The sequence below is a fragment of the Acromyrmex echinatior genome, chromosome 3 (genome assembly GCF_024713525.1).
Source record: "Acromyrmex echinatior isolate Ae372 chromosome 3, ASM2471352v2, whole genome shotgun sequence".
Classification (NCBI taxonomy): domain Eukaryota; kingdom Metazoa; phylum Arthropoda; class Insecta; order Hymenoptera; family Formicidae; genus Acromyrmex; species Acromyrmex echinatior.
In genome coordinates, this window is record NC_141854.1 from 2,076,964 (window position 1) to 2,102,471 (window position 25,508).

General features: G+C 34.0%; 1 protein-coding gene and 1 long non-coding RNA gene across 3 annotated transcripts in view; both read right to left on the reverse strand.

Moving 5' to 3' along the window:
- LOC147910112 (uncharacterized) overlaps positions 1–24,192 on the reverse strand; it is a 45,328-nt gene extending 21,136 nt beyond the window's left edge. For both annotated transcript variants that reach the window (XR_015544335.1, XR_015544334.1), the window contains exon 1: positions 184–24,192. This is a non-coding gene — a long non-coding RNA (uncharacterized LOC147910112). The remainder of the gene's footprint in view (positions 1–183) is intronic.
- MESR6 (misexpression suppressor of ras 6) overlaps positions 1–25,508 on the reverse strand; it is a 697,505-nt gene that overhangs the window by 513,011 nt on the left and 158,986 nt on the right. The gene's annotated exons all lie outside the window — the stretch shown is intronic.

The following is a 25,508-nucleotide window of genomic DNA, read 5'->3' on the forward strand; positions in this document are numbered from 1 at the left end:
TTTTCTACGTTCTGAAAATGGCTCAAAAATGAGCTACAACATGTAGCAACAAAGTTTAACTGTATTAAATCAATTTTTTAAATTATTAATTTATCTCTGTGCATCAATTTCCGCACTCGATTCCTTTCCCTTATTGTTTAAAGAATCTTAATTAAATATCATCGAATAGAATTAATGGAATACCTTCAGAATATTTTGTATATAAGAAGAAATTTTTATTCGCTTCAATCGTCAGTCTTCTACTCGCTTATCAGCCTAAGGTATCAAATACATCTCGCTAAGTACTGAAACGCGAACATTATTCGCGTTGCCGCAGGAACTTCCTCTTAGCGTTTTGCGGCTAAATAAAATGACTACCACGGGTAACTCCTTAAAGGAAACAGTCGAGCCATCCGTTACGCGAAAAAGCATTCGCGACTCTGCTGATACGTACAAGTAGGCGAGAAGAACAGACCTGTTTGCCGCTGCAGCACGGAGGAAGAGAGAAAGAGAGGGCCATTTGTATTCATATGAAAATATTATCTCGCCCCGCGTCGTGCCTCTTCGCTATTCGGTTTGCATAGATATACTTATGCATGAAGGCAACATCGCTCGCCATTGTTATGCAACCCGATGTAGATTCTCAATATAGATCCATGCTCGAGGTTTCATTCGGATTTGAAGAGCTTCGTACTCCTTTAGAGCACTCACACATACCTACACGTACAACGGAGGGAACCACTATACTTAGAATCCGTTCCATCTTCATCTTCCTTACGAGGTATGATCGTATTACCGGTTGTCGAAACGCTCCAGATTGCCATTTCATCATATAAGCATTATATTCTTTTTAGCATAGGAAATTGTGCTCACTTTACTATTTTTCTCCTACGCTTTCTGCGCATGAATTCTTACATATATTGTACAATACACGCAACTACGAAGACTGATGCATAAAATGATTTCAGAAATAATTTTGCTTTGCGCAATTGCTTCTGCTGTTATTTTTTTTACAATTTATGTACGTTTTACCGTATTGCTGTCTGTAAAGTTATAATATACGCATCGTGAATTAAGTCTTTGAAGTCTCCACTACATATTTCGTTCTAAAAGATTTATAATATGTGCGGCAAGCAACCTGCGCCAACTTTTGTAACCAGTTCTTCCTACTACAGTTATGATCGTATATTCTGCTGTCGAGATGTAAGAGTCCGATTGCTATCTCGTGTACTGCATAAATAACGCTATACCGCAAGATTTTTGTAACGTCGGTTAATCCTATTTGAATTTTTTAATTAAGAGACACACACTTGTACTATCAAAATTTTTCAGAGATTGTGTAAAACAGAAAATTGACTGCGAAATGCAACGTTACAATGCGAGACCTAATTTACAATTACCAAGAAAGGAAAGTACTATAACTGCCATACTTCACATTAACAACGCAGCAAATTGACTATTCGTATCTTTCCATCTTCCGCTTCGCAAATTGCATTATAAATCACATACACTACCTACAAACCAATTCATAGTTAAAGAAATTTTATCTGAAATGCTAAGTATAATGTAATATATGTGTTCCCCATAATTGATTCGAAAGCTTATTTCAATTAAATCTAAACGCATCATTAAATAAACTCGTTACATTGCTCTATTTCATTCAACATTGCGTTGTAATTTTGTGGCGATAAAGGCAACAGGCTAAAAGTGTGTAACATTCAATTCGACAGCTATCTGTCCATAATCGTTTTAAGTAAATCGTTGCAGCATTTGCAGTAATTAATATGCAACTGTACTCGAAATACAGCAGCCGTCGCAGTAGGATTAATCATATATAAAGTTCCTGATGTATTCAATGGGGATATAACCGGTTTTGCCAACCGAGTTGCACGACAACAAAGCAACCCACGCTGAAGATAAAGTGAATACGAAGTGCATATCATAAACATATACTTACATCCGCACACATTACCGCTGTTTGCACTTCATCGCCCCGCGATTATTATCCAACTTATCTTGTTAAAGTGCACAATCGGAACTTCAAGAATAATCGAACTTTAAAATACTATTACAAATTTCTATCTTATACAAAAGGCTAATAGTAGCTACAGCTCCTTAAATACACGCGAAGCAATTCTACATTTATAATTCTGGATGGCGTACCTACGTAATAAACTTACATATGATTCGTCATATATGTATATATATATATATGTGTGTCAAGGGAAAAAAAATTTTTTTTAATCAGCCACTTAGCTCAAAAGCTTCCATTTCATGCCAAAAGAACACCCCTAAATTTTTATCAAAAAATATTAAGATTTAGAGATCGCTAATGAATGATTTTTAATTTGAAATTTCGATTTTTCTTAATACATGTTTAATTTAATGCAAAAATGGCTTAATTCGGATTTAAAATGTGGTACTGTATGTTTTTTTAATCGCTACACACGATGTAATAGTTCATTTAATCCTACGATATACGTTTTAAGAAATATAGTCCGAAATGTGAAGAAATGACCAAATTTCGAGTTCAAAATCAATTTTAGCAAGGTCCCAAGCGTTCAAATTGTCATTTTTTTCACATTAATCGGACTGTATTTCTTAAAAAGTATAATGTAGGATTAAACGAGCTATTGCATCGTGTTCAACGATAAAAACACATTTCATATCACATTTTTTTGGAAATCTGGATTAAGCCATTTTTGCATCAATCAAATTAAATATGTATTAAGGAAAATCGAAACTTTGATTTAAAAATCGTTCTCTAAAAATTAGCCTCTAAATCTTAATATTTTTTGATAAAAATTTGGGGTGTTCTTTTGGCATGAAATGGAAGCTTTTGAGTGGCCGATTAAAAAAAAATTTTTTTTTTCCTTGACAGTCTAATATTATATATATAGACGTAAAGAATAGATAATTTATATTTGGAAAAAAATATTGATACTCTCAAAATACTTTTTTAATTTTTTTAAGTGAGACATTATTCTAAAAAGTGAAAATTGAAGTGGAAATTTAAGTCTTGATAAAGGATGGCTGATCCTGATGATGATTTCAATCTTTAAAAGTGACATTTCACTCTTCAGAAGAGAGATTCACTCGAAAAGTTTCAGAGAGTATTTAAAACTATGTTACCACATATATATGCAACTATTCTTTTTTCCTTAAAATCATAACTATCCTTTCTTGCTTAAAATCAACAACGACTGACGTTAAGTCTATATCATAATCGATAAGAGCCTCAAGCTAGTCGACCTAGGCTCGGAATACGCTGAAGGGATATACCCGGACACATCGAGACGAAATTGGATATCAATTATCCTGGGATGATTATAACGTAAGCCGGGTGAGTCTTGGATGAGCAAACAAACCGTTAGGATCGTCGGTAATTGGGTGGAAATTATTGCGTACTCTTTCTATGTTCAATTCTCTTTGTTACTCGCGTATTGTTTCACGCTCTCATTCTTCTCCATCTCTCTCTTATTCAGCGAGACGATGACGACGGCGACGGTGAGGCTATAATTTTCTTATAGGAAGTAAATTTCATTAAATATTGCTGACCTAACCGCCGAAGAGATCCCCTATGCCGATATCCAAAACCGGCTAAAAGCGATCGGTATATCGACTATTCGCGGTAATAAAAACTAGTAGCCATCGACTATTTTTTTTCCCTTCGCTTCAATTTCTTCCTTCGTTTTTTTCCTCGCTTCTCTCCACTTTTTCATTTTACTCTTCTTCCTATAATTAGCTCTCTCATTTTTTTTATTTGCTTTATTCTGGGTGCGCAGTGTCACAACAGTTCGGACCGACTAATTAAATCCGAATAACGATTGGGTCGGCTCGCCCTGTCTGGTTATACAGCGGCGATTGGCGAATTTGCACGTATAACCCCGTATTTCGACGATAATTCATGTGTGGGTAGACACGTATAGGTATATAAGTGAATGCGCGCGCGAGAGATGGGGGAGGCACAGGTGTGTGGGAGACGGCAACATTTATTGGACGCATGCCGCTAAGCAATCAATAATTACGCGGAGCTGGATTAATGTACAGACTGCGACGAAAGCATTCGCCAATGGCCGCGGATTAGCTGGGATTTTCACGCGGCGCAAAAAAGGTCGCCAATATATTCTCTCCAAGATTGAAATACTTTTCTTCAAGGTTAATCGGGCTCCACTAGAGAAATGCATACGCGATAAGCTGATATCGTGACCGGAACTATTTTTCAAAATTACCAACAATTCGACTTTAAATCATCACGTTTGATAATACCCGATTACTGCGAACAATTTATTTACCATAAAAGTAAGTTACTCCACTCTGTCTTTATTATACTTAAATAACATGATTGTTTCTCATGTTTCCATACAACAATATCGTTATTGCGTGTAAGAAAAACGAGAAGAAAATGTCATTAAATAAAGTTAATTGCTACTTAACAAAGTTAATTTAATAAAGTTTTATTTGCGTACCGAGTATTAACGATGTATAATAGAATGTGAAATAATCATTTATTTAGAGACTTCGGAAAATTAAGGACATTGAATAACAGTGCGATGATGATTTCAAAATTTTTTTTTATCTGCTCTGAAATATCATCAAGAACTTTTAGCTACTTACAATCACAGAACTCTTATTCATAAAACATAAAAGTATATGAGTCTCTTTTAATTAAACAATAGCAATAATTAAGAATAATTAAAAGATGCTTTTATGAACGCTTGTAAAAACTGAAAATAAAGAGAGTATGACTGCTGTCTAGAAAAATAATTCCTGATGTGAGATTATAGCACTTACGGATTAATCACACACGATAGCAGAATACCGAAGTGAAAAAGGAGTAGTAATTAGACGTGATCGATGATATCGGAGAAAAAAAACGATGATAAAAGTGACCTAAAAAAAAAACAGGCATCTGGACAGGACACTAAAACTAATTGTAAGAGCTTATATGCGACGCTATTCATTAGGTATCCATAATGACAGGCTACATTGACTGCAGCCAGCCTATAGATGATTATGTCAATTATCGAAGATACCAAGAAAGATCCGCGTCCAAGTTTCGCTTATATGTTCAATATATTGCATACATTTTATACGTTTGAACATTATAATAATATCGTTGCTGTCGGTAAGAGCCGCAATATTCGAAGTAATTCTATTTGTACACGATGTATCTGTCATCCAAGAGAAGGACGAACGATTCTGTAAAAGAGAAATAGATAACTTTATCTTTCTCAGACAGTATACCGATTAAAACGGCTCCGCAGGTAGGTTAAGTAAGTCATAATGAACCGCACATTCCCAGCTCACACTTTCAAAACCGCAAAGCGCTAGTAACGAAGTTGTAACAGGTACTCACCGGCGGAATTTCGCAAATCTTGGTTGAATGCGCGCAAACTTAGTTATTCTCGCTCGCGAGAATAACGGCGGTTACACTGCAAATTACAGCTAAAAGTTAAATTATAGATTGCGCGGGTGGAGTAGGATACGTCTATTATTTTGTATGGGTACAAGTTGTGTCTGACGTGAGTTAAATACACGTACATTTAGTGGCATTAAGTATTATAGAACATGGATAATATAGAATGGCTGATAAAATTAAATTTTGAAATGGTTGAAAGATTGACATGGTGATACGTATCATAAATCTTACGGCATTCGTGCCGTAATAATCAATTGACAATTGATTATTTTCTGATACATTACGTGTGATACCTACGATAAAATACGTCAAGCATTATATAAATTGTCGGCGATAAGCCACCTTTCGCTATAATTAAGAACTACAGAGACAAGATAAAAATGGAAAAATTTGTAATCGATTGATTGACGTTAAAGCTACGCTATGATATATTATAGCTGGCATCAACCTATCACCTTTTCATTTCTAATAAAGCGTAAACATTCACCCTATGAAATGCATAGTACTTGTTAACTCTGAATCGAGAGATACGTCAGATCGATTTCTCATTGCAAAATGAGAATTATAATATTTTATCAAAAATTTCTTGACTTTTGATCGTAGCATTCGCTTTATTATTTACAACTTCAAAGAGAACGATATTAAGAGAACTATTATATGTTCTCCATGATCTCATGATCAATAACCGAGATCGTTCTCCTTCGTTTGATGCACGCAAAGGAGCTGGTAGACAGTTTCATGGCGAAAGAAGAGGACACGCCTTCGTCGCCTTTAATGGAATAGCAAATAGCGACCAGGAAATTTGCGCTTACGAGGCGCCTTCGAGCGCAAGATACAAAAGCACGCAGGAAATTCTAAGCAAAATGGCCGCGTAAGATCCGTTGATTCAATAGAAACTATTTGCACTGCCATTAGACTGTCCAATGCCGGCGCTATCGTCTGTATACTTAAGAAATGGCGACAAAAAATGCACATAATGACTTGACACTATTGCGACAGGTTCTCGAATTTATCTGCTGCAACAGTTTTTGCATCGCTTAAATGAAGCTAATGTTGAGTAATGTTGAGAATAACAAACATATATACCAATATATTTAGAATGTTATAATTTATAGAATTTCTTTTACATATTTATCCAACAAAGTCTTTTGTATTAGGTCGCGAAATACTCGAGAACGATAATAAAAAATATGTATAGAATTTCGAAATATGACACGTATCAATGTGTGATGATAAGAGTTTAGTGATTTACTTCGTTTAAATGTTCAATTACGATCCCGAATGAATAAACGTCCACGGCGTTGTTGCAGCGGCAACAATCGCGGTGTACGCTGGATTATCTAATTTCCGGTTTCCATCTTGGTGACGTCTGCGGCATCCAAAATTACGTCCCCTCAAAGACGGCGAGTGTATACTAGCCGTATCTGTACGCGTATTGTCTCCCACCTACACGATGAGGTACAATTTCCGTCCTACTTCCGGAAATGGATCCATTGTCCGATGTAATCGGAAGACAACAATATCGCGGTCGATGAATCTCTATCTCTCTCTTTCTCTTCTCTCTCTCTCTCTCTCTCTCTCTCGCTCTCGCTCTCTCTCTCTGTTTCTCGACACGCAGATTTACCAACGCAAACTAACATGTTTGTGCACCTATACGTGGTAACAAGCAATTATCATGTACACACATATCTATTCCGAAACATATTCATTGTTTGAACATAATGCGCTTGTCATGAATTAATTATATACTTAATAACGTTTGTTAGTCAATAGAGAAATTATCTTTCTCAAGATTATTTTATTATGTCTATCTAATTCTTTTATTATAAATCTATTATTCATTCAATTTACTGAAAAATTTTTTAATAGCAAAAAAAAGGGAGAAAATTATAGAATACCATTTCATTTTAATACCATAACTCAATAAGTATGTTTATGTGATATAACTACGTCATATTTTTGGTAAGTTTGTTAACTACAAGAGTGATACTAATTATGCTGTAGGGTAGAAAATCTTTGGATATATAGAATAAACGTAATTTAGGAAATATTGAAGAAGGAAAAAATCCGATTATAGAAGAGGAGGAAAATATGAAACATCACCAACTAGTATACAGCATTATTTTACGCATCAAATATATGCATAAATTTCGTTATCAAATTTAATTCAATTATGTCACTTAAAAGCCACATATAAAACCTTCAAGCTGGACTGAAATTACAAAATTAGTACCAACATACTTCTCAAAATTACATAAATACTCATCTGTAATCTGTCTGCTATCTGCAAAACTAAAATACAGCTTTTACGAAAACGTTAATAAACATTAATAACTAATGGCTATGTTACATCGTCTAAGCAGATTGTGAAGAAGTAATTTTTCGGTCGCCTTCTATCCTTTTTTATGATAGTAGAAACATTATTAAGGTGCAACTTATAACTTTCTTTTATATACTCTTCTTTTTCATATCTATGTTGAAAGAATGCAAGTAGTAAAGACATACGCACTCTATATTATTTTGTATGGCATTCATACATCTGATAATACATAATTCGCTAAAAAAGCTTCTTTCATATGGTTTAACTATACGTATATTAATTTATATCATTTATCTGTTTACATGAGATGAGATGTTGATATGCTAATGAGAATGTAATGTTATTGTTAGATATGTATGTTTCCATTAGACATATGTAGCTATTGCAATCAAAGCTCATCATAATATTAATCATTTAACTATCGACTATTATGGAAAATTATGTGACAATCAATTCATCAGAGGATAAATTATTCGAGCGAATGTATTCGCGTATCTTCAAATGTAACACTCGATGCGTGTAATAGATAATCAAAGCGTAATTTCAACCAGCATTTTCGCTAAATGCTGCGTAATTAATGCTCGTTTCGTAAACCCCCCGCCCCCTTCGCCCCGCTAATGAGAGAAATAATCGACATTACACATATCAATGCCCCATACACCAACATTAAACATACGCGTATTCCTCTTTAGAAACGCTGCGATATGAATCCTTCGGATATAGACTCGACTCTAGCGTGTACGCATGTTTAATTATATACGAGAAGGTTTCCACGTATTTCAGCGTACGATATCTATGCGATATGAACGCACGAGCCGTGATGTATCAGCTCATCCGAATATATGTATACGGTGTCGTCAGGCGCGCGTACTTTGATGTATGCGACGTCGCATATCCGGATCCACGGAGTAAATTAGTGTGAGAATTCGTGTGAGAATTAGTGCGCCATGCGCACGAATGTACGTGACAGAAACGTGTACCGGTTGTTGCATAACATTAACCGCATACGTCCTCCACCTTGTAAACGCGCTGCAACGACTGAGGTGGATATACGCACTAATGGAACCGCAAAGTGGGGGAGGGGGGTGGAGGGGGACAATAGAGACGTGCAGATAGGTTAATGAATTAAGGAAGATAAGCGGTATTACCCCGTGTACAATGCGCGATTCCGATACCGAGCCGTTGTTTTGTCGCGCGTGAAATAAAGTCCGCCGTGAATTACCTGAATAATTCACGGCGCTCGCGAATAAAAGGGCGACCAGGTTGGTACGGCATGCGGAACACGGGGGAGAGAAACGTTTATTGCAAGAATTGTAAAACGATCAGTTTCACATGCATCCGATCTCTTCGTGTGCGAATACGTGCCGTGTGGATTGCGCGAATCTTAATTAGACATCACATTGCGAATAATATAGGAGGCAGTATCGCCTATAAAACGCCTATTTCACTATTTACTTTAGCTATATTAAAGGGACAATTTATGTTTGCTGTACACAACAATATGACGTTCCAATTTATAAGGATAAATTTAACTTGCGATATTTAGATAAATGTAATTATAAAAACAAAAAAGGATAAAAGTAGAAGATACGTAAAAATCCAAGCGATACGAACAAAAGCATTTAAAATATTAAAAGATATTTATTTTTGTCACAATATTGTATTAAATCATTTGCCAATTTTTGTTTGTTAAATAATGGCAAACTATTATATTAAATTTTAATTTCACTAATTGTAAAATTGACTTAAAAGAACACGTGTATGTAAGAGTTTGCAACAAAAACAAAAAAATATTCTAAATTATTATACAAAAAAATTAAAATTTTCATTAATTAAAAAAATATTTTTAAACAGCATTGGTAAATTATGTTAGTAAATTATTTCGCGATGTACCGATCGCTCTCGATAGAATCTCAGCCAGATTATTTTCCGTAAGATGAACGATTAATTCAGTATCACAATGTTGGAATCTGTCGTGAAAATGATCTTGAGATATAACCATCCCCTTATATCCATGTATAAGATCATGTACCGATATCTATCAATACATAAGGACGTTGGTACATAGAGAGGGTATAAAGGGATATACTAGCCAAGGATAGCACATGCGTAATGCGTATATATCGGACATGTATGTGCAAGCATAATTATACATACAAGGAACACACACGGAGAAGGCAAGTCACGGTCGCACCTGCTTGCCGTACCAACAGCAGGCGCGTCTTGTTGGACAACGCACCGGTCGATGGACGGACGAACAGACAGACGTACATATACCGGTTATTGTCCTGTCCCAGCAAGAAGCAGGGTTCGTGTTATCGGCTTCGTTAGCATTCGATTCCTATCGAAAGACATTTCCTACGCAATCCCCATCACTTGTCATATCTTCTTCTCCTTAGTCTACCCTCTTTTATTGTTTGATATGAGATGAGCTGATACTGAAATGTTGTGTAACACCCTGTTGTTCTTGATTGCATCAGCAAATATATAAAGCGTGCGTATTAATTGTTTAAAATTTAATACATACATATTGGACGGGAAAAAAAGATTTTATGGAATTTGTACTTATATACTATTAAAATATACCATATTATCCTTTTATTACACAAGATATTTTGTATAGGTCAAATTTTTGCCACAAAAATTCTAATCTAATTATAAGTTTGCTAAAAAAAATTTATAACGCGATGCTCTGAGAAATCGTAAGATCTCAGGTAAAATACCATATTCCTAGAACACTCTGTATATGTGCATACGCGCTATAATGAAATTTCATTATAATGAACATCGATGAAATGTAATATGCACCGTAATAAAATCTAATTAAATGTCTGGCTAATACCTATCCCTATATGGATAATCCAGCACCTATAACGAAATTTCAATACATCAGTAAACGCAATTTCAGAATTTAAAGCAATAAAATCTGGTGAAGTAATTGCAGTGATATTTCGATGTATACATAATTTTTGGGAACGTATGCAAAAATTAAAGTAATTTTTTTTCCTTCATTATAAATCAAGAATTAAACATTTTATTAAAACAAAACTGTCAGACATTGAAAACTCATTTATCTCTTTTATGACGAAAATTACATATGAAAATAGACCCTCAACTGTAGCTGAAATTTCCAATTTAACTTTCCAAAAATTAAATTTTCAAAATAACATTCTAAATTGCACTTATATACTAAATGCAAGAAATCAAACGAGTATCAATGTATCGTACGATATATTTCTTCTGATAATAGGTTAGGTTAGGGTTAGGTTAAGTTAGAGTTAGAGTTAGGTTAGGTTAGAGATAGGTTAGGTTAAGTTAGGTTAGGTTAGGTTAGGTTAGAGTTAGAGTTAGGTTAGTTTTTTATGATTTACAATACTTAGATAATGTTATAAAACTACACACACACACACACACACACACACACACACACACACACACACATACACACACATACACAAAACTGATTAATTCACACGAAAGTCGCTTGGATGTTGCGCGCATCTTTTTCTGATGCCTAAGAGTTTCCTAACTATGAGCAAACGATTGAATGGCTAAAGTGCAATAGCGATTCGCAGTAAAAGGCAACTAACCGCTTGTAAAATGTCGTTACATTGTAAAAGATATCGTGGCAGATGGTCGTGCCGCGACTTGCAGATGAATGCAAAGAGGTGTGTGTACACTGTATGTGAGTATCAGTTGTAAGTGTGTCGATTAACATTTCCAAGTTGATACAAGCGCGATCGTACGAGGATTTTATATTAAAGAGACTGCGGCGGTGTGATAATCTATGACTTGATACCATAGAATGGAACTCGAGAGAAAGAGAGTTTGCCAATTCTCCGTTTAATTTATCATTTAATCGACGGCACGGCATCAAATAGGTTCATTCGTCACACTTTAATGAAACTGTACAAGATTATAGCAGCTACCTCAGAAGAAAAGTACAGTTATCATAATACATTTGCATCACGGAACTTGTCTTTTCCTTTATTTCATCCAGTAAAAGGAATACGTAAAAGTATTTCCATGTTTATAAACAATTATCGCATCTAAAAAAAGTCATACGTAATTATGGTGATACGCTTATATAATTATCTAAAATATTTTTTAACACAATTTCCATTGTACAATTTCTCTCATGATATTCATATCGACTCCTAAAAGTCCTACATTATAACGGCATCAATCACATTTATACGTGTTCCAGCAACTTATATCTGTGAAAACGTGCTGATTCTGGTGAACCATCAAAATGATGGATCTATTCACGTTATCTGCCATCTAACAGATCGGAGATCATTCGTTAGCTGCCCGTTGTTTACAATTAGGGAGCCCCTATAAAAAGATTTTGACGTGGTAATTATCACCTCGGTTAGAGCCACCTTGCACAACCGTTGCGCATAGACGTAACTCTGTGGCATCAAATCGGAGATATACTAGCCCACTTCATAAACCGCTACAAATTACAGTTTTCAGAATGGAACGGTGGCCCAACTTTGCATAAAAAATTATACGGTTTTTCAAACGAAAAGTGCTTCCGTCCTATTTGACTTAAAACCACGGCTGCGCGGATGAGAAAAGAAAGAGAATACGCACAGTCAGCCTGAACGATCCGTTCGTTCGGGTTGCTCGTTAAGAGATGGAAGAAACGATATATGTGGCCCAGAATGATGGACACGACTAATTATTTCCATGGTTTGTCTTCCGGCTTTTCTACGGTGCAGCCATCTTTTAATTTTGTGTTTCGCGCATCGTTCTCTCAAATGTCCATCGAGAGTTACATGAATAAAGTATGTTTAACGCGAAAATTTTAATTTTCAAAGTAGATAAATATATTTCAGGAGCTTTATTATAATTTTGTATAATAACTGATAAATCTTGTAATAATTAATAAATATATTAAAATGTCACAGGATAAAAAGTTTGTTTTTAAAATTGGATAAAAAATAAGGAGGAAATAAAAGTAAACTATAAAGATAATGTAAAAAGCGATATTTTAAGATAAAACAGATGAAAAATTGAATAAAAAGAAGGAGGATAAGGAGTGAAGTTAAGCATAGGATAAGTATGAAAATTTCATTATTTGGTGTAGTTAAATGAACATGGGGTTTACAGAAAAAGTTAGGAATTTAAGTAAAAATTGTGTGAGCTATAATGGAATAAATGTAATATAAATGTGATTAAGGTTAAAGTAATAAGAAAGAGAATATGATATGTAGGATACATAAGTTAAAAAAAGTTCGTATATAATAAATATAATTTTAGGAATAGATTTAGAGAATAACAATATTTAACTGCGAATTTTAGTCAGCTGGAGGAAGATAGTATATCTGATGGAATAGATAGTATAAGTTAAGAGGACTCATAAATCAAATCCTTGACGTTGAAGTAATAAATTATTTTCATCTCAAAAATATTTTTGCTTATTTTATTAAGTCTCAAATAATATGTAATTTCCTTTCTTTCATCTTCCGTAATTAATGTAAATATATTTTAATCCGTAAAAATATAATAAACTAATAAAGAAAATGATATTATTAATTGAAACAAAACGATATAATTAATCTAGAATATTTAGAATATTACAAGTAAGAGCAAAATTAATAAAAATATCGTGAAACGTTTCTTGTAAGTATTATAGTATTATTGCAATAAGCAATACCCTTCTTTGTATATATTTAAAAATATATTCATCAAAAATAAGTAACAGTGAAATATGTGTGTTTTATACCTCAAAATTTCACAGATTTAAATTAGAGTGCTCCATCAGCATGAAAAGGCATACGTCTACTTGAGCAAAATCCATTATCCCGCGACACGAAATATACGGTGGGTATTCTGCATAACCGCGTTTTGAGAAATGACAATATGGCATGCTTCATGCTGAGTGGCCACCTCGTATAAACGTCGCTGATATGACGGATGTTCCGTTTCCTCGTCTTTCTATCATTAAACCGAGAGGCGGCGGCAAGTCTACCGCAGTGTAATAAATATAGGTGAACGATACCGGAGATTATGCGTGCATCTGCGACCAGCAATTTGGTCACGACTTTGATCTATTCTTGGTATCGAGCTTCGACCACACCGGAAACTCGGTCGATCTACCTGCAAACTATGTGAAAACACCTCGATTCCGCGTAGAATTCCAAGTTTTAGTCGTGCACGTGAATCACTGCTGCATCTTCTAATTCCGATTTGGCAACGGAACAAAATTATTATTTTACAAATGTAAAATATGTACAATTACCAGATACAAAGTAAGATAAATCTAAGTGAATTTAAACCTGTGTTAATTTTCAAGACTATAGATGAAATATAGCGTGAGAGGGATAAAAATAAAATTAATTCCTTCTCTTTTTAAACGTAAAATAATTATATCTAAAAATTGTCTACAGTGTACATCGCACTTATCACAATATAGACATCTTCTTTTTAAGATTTTTATTTGTGCAACAAGAATGTAAAGAATTCTAAACATATATTAGAGAGTAAAAAGAAAAATACTAAAAAAATTTATTAAGTTCCTGAACGAAACAAAGCAATTCCACTATCTATCCTTTTTGACAGATAAAGAAAAAGAACAAATAAGATAAAAATACGTGAACAAGTTACAATGTTTGAATGCAGCTGCTTTATCACCCATTTTCGCGCATGATGATATTTACTACACGTGCGTTTCTTTCTCCGCGCCATAACGATGCGTGTACACAGAACGATTAATGGCAGCGAAACGACTTTATTACAGCAGGCAATATTTTGAGGTGGTCCGCCACACGGTAAGCGACGTCCGCAAATGCTTAATTAATATCTGGGTCACAAGACGGGGAGCGGCTTTAATTAATCCGTGGCTACCGGTGGACCAATAATAATAAATAAGTGTCTTATTCTATGTGCTGATCTCCTTTCAAGGTTGCTCAAAACAGATGGCCAAAACGAATCCTTGGAAGTACAATAGCTAATAGAGAAATATACAAATAGAATATTAATATTACGTAGAATTTATCCTGCGCGATAGAAAGCAAACTTTATTTCATTATTGTAAAATAATTATCTAATTAATTATGACGTCTGGACAAGTACATTTCGATAAAAACCCAGAAAAAATGTTTTATATATATATATGGGCATATTTTATATATGTATAATTTTATATATGTATAATTATATATAATTTTATATAATTGTATATGAAACATTTTTTCCCGGGGAAGAAATAAATGACACGTACTATCAAGCTATTTTTCAAATTGATATTAAGCGTTTTTTCTGCATTTTTGTCAAGAACAACAGGAACAGAGCAATTGGAAAAAATAATTGCTATTCTTTGTAACGCTAAATGCGAAATATAAATTTAAATAAGAAATCACGTGAGCGAAACTGTTTAGAAGAAAAGAAAACGATATAGTATGAGCCAAAAGAACCAACTAGTCGCAAGATGGTAGATTTGGAAATCAAGATTCTGACTTGATGAATGTGACTTCGAGGGTGGATGTGGGAGTGGCAAGAGGGTGCGCTGGTAACGCGCTTGAAATCTAACTCGTGGAATTCTCTGATACGTGGCTGCGTTCCTGGAGTTCTTATACGCTCACACACGGAAAACCCTCGGTAAAAGATTCTTCTTTCTCAACCAACCGCCATGCGGCGTCACAGACATGCGTGCTATCGTAACTACACGTATGTATATCAATGCATGCGCACAATACAGTAAACATATTTCGATTCGATATACGAACCGAACTTGAAATTTTTACATTGCGTCACTTTTCTATATTGTATTCCTTTCTATATTGTATATGTACACAATAAAATTACATATAAAATATTAAATGCAAGTAGATCCCTTAATATTTTCTAATGTTTATAAGCCTCATTATAATTCATTCGCTAATATTTATAATTTTTACTTCTGACTAAAAAATGCATATATGTAATAAATTAACTGTAAAAAAATCTCAGAGAAAGATTAAAGATAAATATTTATATACTTTTGTATATATTTTATTATATAATAATTAATTAATTGTACATACATATATAATGATAGCTTAAAATCGAAATGAAAACCTTCAAAATTACACTTAGAAATTGCGAATAAAATTACAATGTCTTTGTATTCGAATACCACTTTTGAGACTTTTGAGGCATCCTGTAAGGGTGGTAGGTACCAGTACTATAGCTATTCCTCGAAACTTTCGGAATAAGATGACGCCGGAGCCCAAGCTTACCCCGAGAGAGTAAATCGAGGCGTATGCTAAAATGGAACTGTACAAAGTACCATTTCATAAATCTTACCCGGGAAAAGCGTACGTCGCGGGAAAGAGCGAGAAGGGAAGAAAGCTGTTGATAGATGAGGAATACTCTTGTTAAAAGAGGGACCGGCAAGGAGCGCCGCGAGAGGCGGTCAGACATTATTTCGGAGCTGCTGCATGATATTATAAGCCACCAGACAACGATGCTTCTACTCTTCTGACATATGTGCATATAAAACTTTCGTATCTAAATTTGCCATGAAAAACTCATTTATTTTTCCATAATTATTATTATAATTTTTGTTCTGTCATATTCATGAGACATTATATAATAAGTGAGCGTTCTGTAAAATATAATCATTAGAATTATCTAAAAAAATCATGTATTCGAATGTCTTATCTCTAGATTAATTTCGGATTTTCAAAGAAAATTAATCTCTTGCTCAACTATAATTTACATCACATTTATATTTTCGAGACTAATCAAAGGAAATAAAAATTATTTATAAAATAATAATATTTCATGCATCTATCGATGTGTAAAAGGAAACGATGTGAGTGAAACGCTTCATTAATAGCACATACTACTGATTAACATAAACTTTTAATACGCAACTGAAAGAATTGTTTCGCCGTCGCTCGCGTATAAGCGTGCGTTGACTAGGTATTGCAAGGAGGGTAAAACGGCGGAAGAAAAAGGGATGAGGGAACAATATATCAGCAGAAGTTGGCAGAAGGGCGGAGGCTTCTGCGAGAAAGTGGCGAGCTTCGTCGGCCCCGTTTCTTTTTACTTCGAAGCCAAGAAGAATCCCGAATAATCCGCCTGCAAGGATTATCCCATCCCTTGCTGATGCCTCTGTTTCATATAACTTCGAATATCGTGAACTCTCCGTCACGTCGGAATAATTCGATCTCACCTTAAAACAAATTTCTGCGTGTCTTATAGCAACATAACTATGTCTAAAATTTCATTTACACTTATAATATTTATATTTAAAGAACAGACGTGATACTACTATATAAGAATGTATAAAACATGATGAGATTTTAAATGAAAAAGTAAAAGGCATAAAGAAGAGAAGACAAAATTTTTAACAAAAAAAAAACTACATGAATTGAATTTATTTATAGGAGAGAATTATATACAGAATGCGTATTATTTAAGCTATTTTTTATTATATTTCTTATTTAGTTTGTGTATTGATTTGTAGAGTCCGACCGAAACTTTTATCGAAATTGAAAACGAATATTCATTATGTGTTCAGTTTAGACTGAAACCATATAGCTCTTCTTCATAAATATTAATTTTAATATGTATAATTGTTATTTCAATAATTAAATTACGATATTTATGAAAAAGAAGTACTTATAATCTGTGGCTAAAATTGACACAATTGAAATTTCGGTTTTCGATTTCGGCTGAAATTTAATTATTGCTCAATAAATTATGATATTTATGAAAAAGAATATGATATATGAGCATGTCTACATATAGCCTTTATAGGATTCCTACTTTTTTAAATTTTGGTTACAACTTTGGTTGAAATATTGACATATAGTCGAGTGTTTCAGTTTAATTTCGGCAAAAGTTTCGGTCGGACTCTATTGATTTGTATGCAAAAGTACGTTCGAAATCATAGATCGATGTTTACTACATGTTTAACCTTACATTAATAACAAATTATAAACTTTTTGCAACATATTACAAAAGGTATGATTTGAGAAATCATCCAAATCATACCAACTTGTAGATCTTCAATCGTATCATTTTTGAAAGTATGGAATTTATAAGTTAAAATAATTAAAAATATAAAAATAAAAAATAATAAAACGATATAAAATAAATACCAAATAAAAATTGGTTAATTGAACAAATTGTTAACTTAAATTGTTAAATTGTTAAACTGTTAATATTATTTTATTAATTTATTAGAAAGGGATCAAATATTTAATAATTAATAATTAAATAAAATAATTAAATTACAATGATAAAAAAGACATCAACATAAAATTGACTTAAATTTATTTTTACAATTTTTTGCAATTAATATATCTTTATTTATAACAGTTATTAATTTCTTTTTATCACTTATTAGTCTTACATTAATATTATTTAAAATAATTAAATTTGTAGTGGTAAAAAAATAATAAATAAGTTAATAAAAAACTGATAGATTTTATAGAAATATTTAAAAATACCGATTTTTATAATAATCTTTATAATAATTGTAAATATACATATATATATATATATATATATATATATATACATATATGTATATGTGCACACATACAATGAATGTAAAATATTTTATAATAAATCTTCTTTTATGAAAATATAAAAATTCATAATATAAAATTATATAATTCCATTATAGTATCAGTTATATAAATTAAAAAAATAAACACATTATTCTTGATTTTTTTTAAAATGTTGACACGCACAAATCAAATGTGACCTATTAAATTTTTATCTATATTCATTTCTCATTTCTCATATCATACAAATAAAAAATTACATTATTCTCATATTTTTCAATAAACGTTGTTTACATATTAAGTAAAAATATAAAATATTCATGATATAAGTGTACGCATTCAACAATTCCCCTCTGTATCAATAATATTAAGTGTGCATCAGGAATTATTTCATCAGGAATATAAGCAGCTCATTATATGCTCTAATCGTTTTCTTCAAAACAATTATTTATGACTATTCAGTCATTAAGCTAATAATTGTAAAACGCTAAAAATTATTACGTACTATCTTCATATAATTTTCTCTTTAATTATTATATTCTGAATCATTGACGCCCACAGGCATCAATTAGTCAACGTCATTCAACAGGAAATCTCAGTGTCGCCACTGCTCAGAAGACTAGCAACCCATCTTGACCGCCGATATTCAGCAACCATCCATTACATGCCGTAGGATAGGAGGAGAAACGGGCATTAGGACGTACATATTGCGGAAAGTATACGCCTCGCACTAAAGTACGATAAATTTATCCACACGACGTTAACAAATGGCGGGGTGGTTAATAGCGGATAGGCGGCACTAACGTGCCGACGATGGCGCAATAACACAGCAATAATCGTGCGACGTATGGTAATAATTATGAAAAGACCGTTACCGATCTAATGTAACGATCTAATGTCCCAAATAATTATCGTGTTAGATCACAAGGAATGTGACGCGACGTTTACTTTACTTACGAAACGTAAAACGTAACCTTCCTTAATTTATCTCGTTGCGTGAAGGCGTCGCGTTGTTCTGTTATAACACGTGAACCGAAACAATCATCAAAAAAGCAGCAGCATTTTAGCAAATAATCGCTATATATGATTAAAAAATTCACATATTATTGCTTGCATCTATTATACATTTTGTTATGTTCCTGTGTCCTGATTATATTATTTGCCAACAATATAAGCCAAATAATAAATCTTCCTTAAAAATAAATTTTTTTTAAATATCAGTTACTATTATCAGCTATTATTTTAACTGGCTTTCTTTTCTTTTAAATAATTACAATTAGAGGAAGATAAAAGTACGTAATTCAACCAATGTTAGTGAATGCAATCATAATCCGTTTTAAATCATTCTACTTGAAATTAATTCCAACATCTTCCGTCGAATTTTAACCTTAGAATCTTTTATGCAATCGATTTTTCGACAGCGTTGACCCGTTTAAGATCGTCTTTCGGGTGGCGAGAACCACCCCTGGCGCGTTTCTTCTGTCCCATTCTCATGCCGACACTCCCTTTATCGATCCCACTCCAGTCTCTCCCTCACTCTGTCCCTCTGCTCTCGCTCCCATTCTTCTTCTCCCCTTTCTTTTCCCGTGCTCTTTCTCTCACTCTCTGCCTTTCTTTCTTTCTTTCTCTCTTTCTCTTTCCTCCACCGTCTCCCTTCAGCGCCTAGTTACCCCCCCGGGGAAACCCTAGAGAACCGCTTCCGTTCCCCGTCGTCGTCCTTCTTCTGGCGCCAACCGCCACCACCCGCGTCTATAAACTCGACCAACCAGGAAGCACGTATCTGCCCTTTCGAATTATCCGGCTGGCTTGCCGCCCTTTGTTGCACGCGGAATTTCGTTTAATTAAAACGATACTACGGGGACTCTCCGTCGTCTCCGCGACACGAGAACCTTAGATCTTAATAAGAACTTCGATCAAGAGATACTGTTTAAATGAACACTACTTATTTTTTTGTTGTAAAAATCCTTTAAACATTATAGGATTATGGTAGAAAATTTACGATAACGAGCGTGATAAGAAATTGATGAAATGAATAATAATGTAATATCGTATTTAATTTCGTGAATAAATGTAATTTAACAATTCTTTTAAATTTACAAAACAAAGATAATAATTGAGTTGTTTTAGAAAATTACAATTTTATTCAACACTGAATCTTGACTTGAATATTTATTTCCAAAGTAAAAAAATAATATTTACATAATTAATTTCGTAGAAAAATGTATACCTGGAGCAACATTAATTATTGAAAATATATTTATCGATAACTTAATGTATCATACAAACATGGCGGAATAAGATCGTAGCAGTCGAAGTTTATAGATGTCAGTAGCGGATGATGAGTGTTTAGACACATTAACGTGCGATGAGAAACAAAGATGCATTACCAATGTGTAATAAATAAATTGATATGAGAGAATATATGACATCGATTATAAATTCAGAAACATTCGAAATAAGATTGAAAAGTTAACAAGAAAGTTGTGAAAGAGTGTTGCACTGAGCGTTCCAATTAGCGTAACCGCTAATTGTTTTCAGCTACATAATTGGCACGTTGTAATAATTGTACTATTCTTATTATTCTCGTTGGGAATCTGCATTTAATTACGCACACTAAATGAACGTGGACTGTAATCTTGGCAGGCATAAAATAGTAAAATGGCGGAGCATGGGAAAATGCATCGTTCTGAGCGCACGTAAGTTACTGGAAAGCTCGCGTTTAATGACGCTATTGAGCTAGAGCCTAATTAACACCGTATTAAATGCTTTTCATCGCAGCCATTTCCTCTGACAGAATCTATTTGCTACATGTTTCACTCTCTCTCTCCCTCGCTCTTACACACGTATATTTAAATTCATCTTGAATTTTCTGAAATACTTTCGAATAAATAAATATTCACACACACACACGCGTATAATTATTTTGGAAGAAAACTTTACATCATCCGTAGTATTTAAAATATTATATTTTGATCTATGTTATACAATGTAGATAACAAGAATGTAGGTAATTGTATGATTGATGAAATAAACGTATGTATTAAATATAACTATGCGGATCAGACAGAGAATCACGTAAAATAAAAAGCTTCGTGACACACATGCCACGGTTGTCGTCATATATAAAATAATTAAGGATACTAATAATTAAACAAAAAAACTTATTATCAATAAGAACGTTTCTTACTGCATTCTCCATGGAGAAAATGAAACAAGATTGCGCGACACCGTTAAGATCATCGGCAAATCCCGAGAAAACCGTTACTCTTTGCACGATACGTACGTGCGCTTTTATGAAACAAAGACAAAAAGGAGTCCTATCCTTCACTGTCATGGCCGGTGTCGTCGCAAGGGTACCTTCACACTTCACCGCGAGAAGATCGCGCTCAAACGGGACAAACACGGATGGGCTTCCTCGCGAAAGTGAGACGATTGGTCCATCGACTCCGCGGGGTTCACACTGCTCACTTTTACGTGACGCGCATTTCTCATCACCCTGAAGCTGACCCAATCGGGTTTTGCGTTATTACCGAACGTCGTGATTCGAGATGTCCTAGACGGGCCGAGCCCGTCAAATACGATAGCTGTTGAATACGGAAAACGACGAGAACAGAAGAGAAGAGACAGGGAGAGAGAGGATTGTGAGGCGTCGCGGCGCTGGTCGGCACTAGACTTGGCGTCGGTTCGTTCGTTAGCTGGACCCTCTTGCTCGCCCGTATTAATTTGCTTCCTCCTCCCCTCGCGCCGCCCCTCGCGCGTCACCCTGCGGCGGTCCCTTCCTCGGCCATCCCCCCCTCGCTCACGAAAAGGGGGGTTTGAGTCGCCCCCGGTCTTAGCTGCTGCTAGCTGCTGCCGCTGCAACGAGAAACCAGAGAGACGGCGCATGCGGACTCTGCTAATCACCCTCGTCGTCGTCCTCTACGCTCCCGAAGAGAACCCCCTCCCTCTATCGGCGTCGTCTACCAATGTAGGCGATAAACGCGAGAGCCACCAGAAAATTAATCGACAACCCGAACTACTGCGGTATTCTCAACTACTTTGACTTTGTTTCGCACGACCGTGACCTTCTTCAACGTCGACAATTACGGAGCACGCAAAATATCTCTTCTTACATCTCACAGTAGATTAATTTATAGAAGATTAAGCGTATCAAAGTCAAAGTCGCTACAAATTTGTACAGCGAGCAATTTATGGATGAAAAATCTATTTTTATTAAATTACACTATCGATTTACGCTATCAATTTACTTATTTCGGTTCTTTATCGTAACACGGAAACACTTATAAATAATATTGTAATTTAAAGAAGATCTAAATATACATTTTTCAAATTCTGTCGCTAATAATTTTGATACGAAATATTTGTATATTGGATTGAATCCTCTCTCTATCGTATATGAATTAAACAATTTTAACAATTTTAGAGGATCTATAAACAATCACTGTACTTTGCTTATAATAATTGCATAATACAAATGAAATACGTCTAAAGAGAATGTGTTACTTTACTAGACGATATATATAAGATTGTGTCACGAGAGAAGGGTTCGTAACGAGACAAAATCGTTTCTGTGAGGGTGGTAAATGCGAATGATAGGGAACGAGATATTGGAAAATCGTATGAGGGGTTGGAACGATGTAAGTAACTTCGCCAACCAATCAACGACGCGGAACTGGAGGAGGTCAGCAATTTTTCGCCTCATTGCTCATAGAAAGAAAACGCGTGACCTCAGATATTCGCGAACTTACGGCTGTCGGCCACTGACTTTAGGAGCTTAATAGTGTCAGCTCGTCGTGGATGTTAATCAGCACTCTTTTACCTGACCAATTTTCCGGGGATGAAGCTCGATCGACATTATTTCGATCGTAGTTTGCCTTGTACCAAAATCCTCACAAAGAAATAAAATCGATCCTCACGAGTAAGTCATAAGATAATGGCACTTTCGATTTACTTTCTAATTTCTACGTTTCTCTCTTATAAAATGTAATTACTTCAGTAGAGTAAATGTTATGTTTCGACTAATGCGATAACGTGATTATATGTCAACGCATTTAATTTTACGGACTTCAACAAAATGCCGTTGCTTGTAGTTTAAGAAATAAAGAAAAAGACGAGAAAAGGAGAAGATCGATAAGAGACGTTATCTATCGGTCGTTCTATCATGATTCGAGTTCAAAAAGCCTAAGAATCGAAGGGGCAGCATAATCGCGAACATAAAACAGCGAAACGTTTAGCATGGTAACATCCCGGCGCGGGCATCATTACCGTATTGATCGTGGAAGTAGTTTCTCTCGCTCTTTTCCTCCCGTTATCCCTCTCCACATCGGGGAGGATCAGAGTCCAATAGTGGGGATGAATCAGGGAGGCGCAGTATCATGGAGAGGGTTGAAAGTAGGACAACGAACTTCTCGATGTAATCATTCTCAGATCAAAGTGGTTGTCAAGGCAGAAGAATCATGAAATTAGATGGCAAGGATCCTTCTGTGACTGCATGCCAAAAAATTTAAACTGGTTAATCATTGTCTAATGATTAAAATATCCTTCAGAACGAAATGCAAAATATTACTTTTATCTTTCGCATTTTAAAGGAATAGTTATACGTTTGATTTTTCTAATGCTCTACCGTAATATATACCGCTTTATAATATTTTACTACATATTGTGTATGCTCAGATTTCATCGCTAATTTCCTCAAATAATTATTGTTTTAATTCACAATTTTTTGCAAGGCATGATTCAATATAATACAGCTGCCATTTCATTTATTACTATAAAATACAGTTACAATATAAAAGACAGTTTAAATTCTCTGTTAAAAGGTGCAAGGTTATTAAACTGTCAACTTCGAAAAGAATTCAGTTATTGCGCGGATAGTCATGCGAGTTCTTGCACTGATTCAACGAAGTGACATTGACCTCGACAGTGACGTCAAGTAAAGTTCGAAGATCCGTCCTTCTCCTCTTACCATTCCTCACTGATGGTCCAGTACCCGTTGCAGGACCGGTTTGGTAAGCGTCAACCGATCGTTGGGGCAAGAAACAGCTGAATCACCATGACTCCGATCCTTCAACTCGTAGATCGAAGTATGGGCAACTCTATCGACATGTTGAAAATTCAAAGTGAACACAAAAAAGTTAATATGCGCAAAAATATTAGCATCCTAAATAATAGACAGAAATTAAGATACGTTAATATACTTTGAAGATGTAATAAAACTTTAGATATATTTGGCATCTACAATTATCGTGGCTTTCTCTGAAGTATAATATATTTTATACTTTATACGCACATATAATATAAATTTGCGTAAAAAAATATAAAATAATGAAAATAACGAAAAAAAGAGTAAGAAAAAATTACACGTTTTAATGCTATCATTATTTGCAATGTCTTTACAATATTACAAAGTATATTATTTCATAATTTCCTTGCGATCAAAGAATAATATCACTGAATCTATAATGTTTTGTATGATGTTCCAGGTAGTAATTAAGCTGATGTCATTTTAATGATATTAGACGTCATTTTGATGAAAAATGATGACAAATAATAAAATGATGATAAATAACGTCAGCTTACTAATGGACAATTCTTGATATCGTAACATTTTCTGATACGCAATAATAGTAATAATAAAATTATATTAACGTACGAATATATACTCTAATTGTAGAGCTTGTGCTTGTAAAATTTATATAAATGAATGATAAAATTATATATTTTATTTCTAATATCTCAATTTTAAATATGCAGTAAAATACATTATAAAAAATTATTCTCGTAAATTATTATACTTACAAGACACTATATTACAAAGACACAATTTGTTTATTTGTGTGATAATACTTTTCTGGAATTTAATAATCAATGTCGAGCAGTTCATCGTCAATATAATATTATAGTTGCTTCTGGCGGATTTTTAATATTAAAATTATTTATGTAAGAAATCTCAATTGATCAAGATAATACCTTGAAGGTTGGTATTAAAGGCTGGTATTGATTATTATGTTATATTTAAAGGATAAAATATTCCTCTATATTTAATCTCTAGTTAATAGCTTTTGTTATTTAAAAATGAATATTTTATAAATAAACGAAACAAATTCATGACAGTTTTATATAATTGCTAGAAAAATGACAACAAAATATCATTTTTAAAGAACAAATTAGAGAATTTATATCTAATTTATAAACTGATTGATATTCGATCTTAATACATATTTAACATTATTACACGTCTATAATTTTATTCGTTACAGCAGAGAAGAAAAAGAAAAAA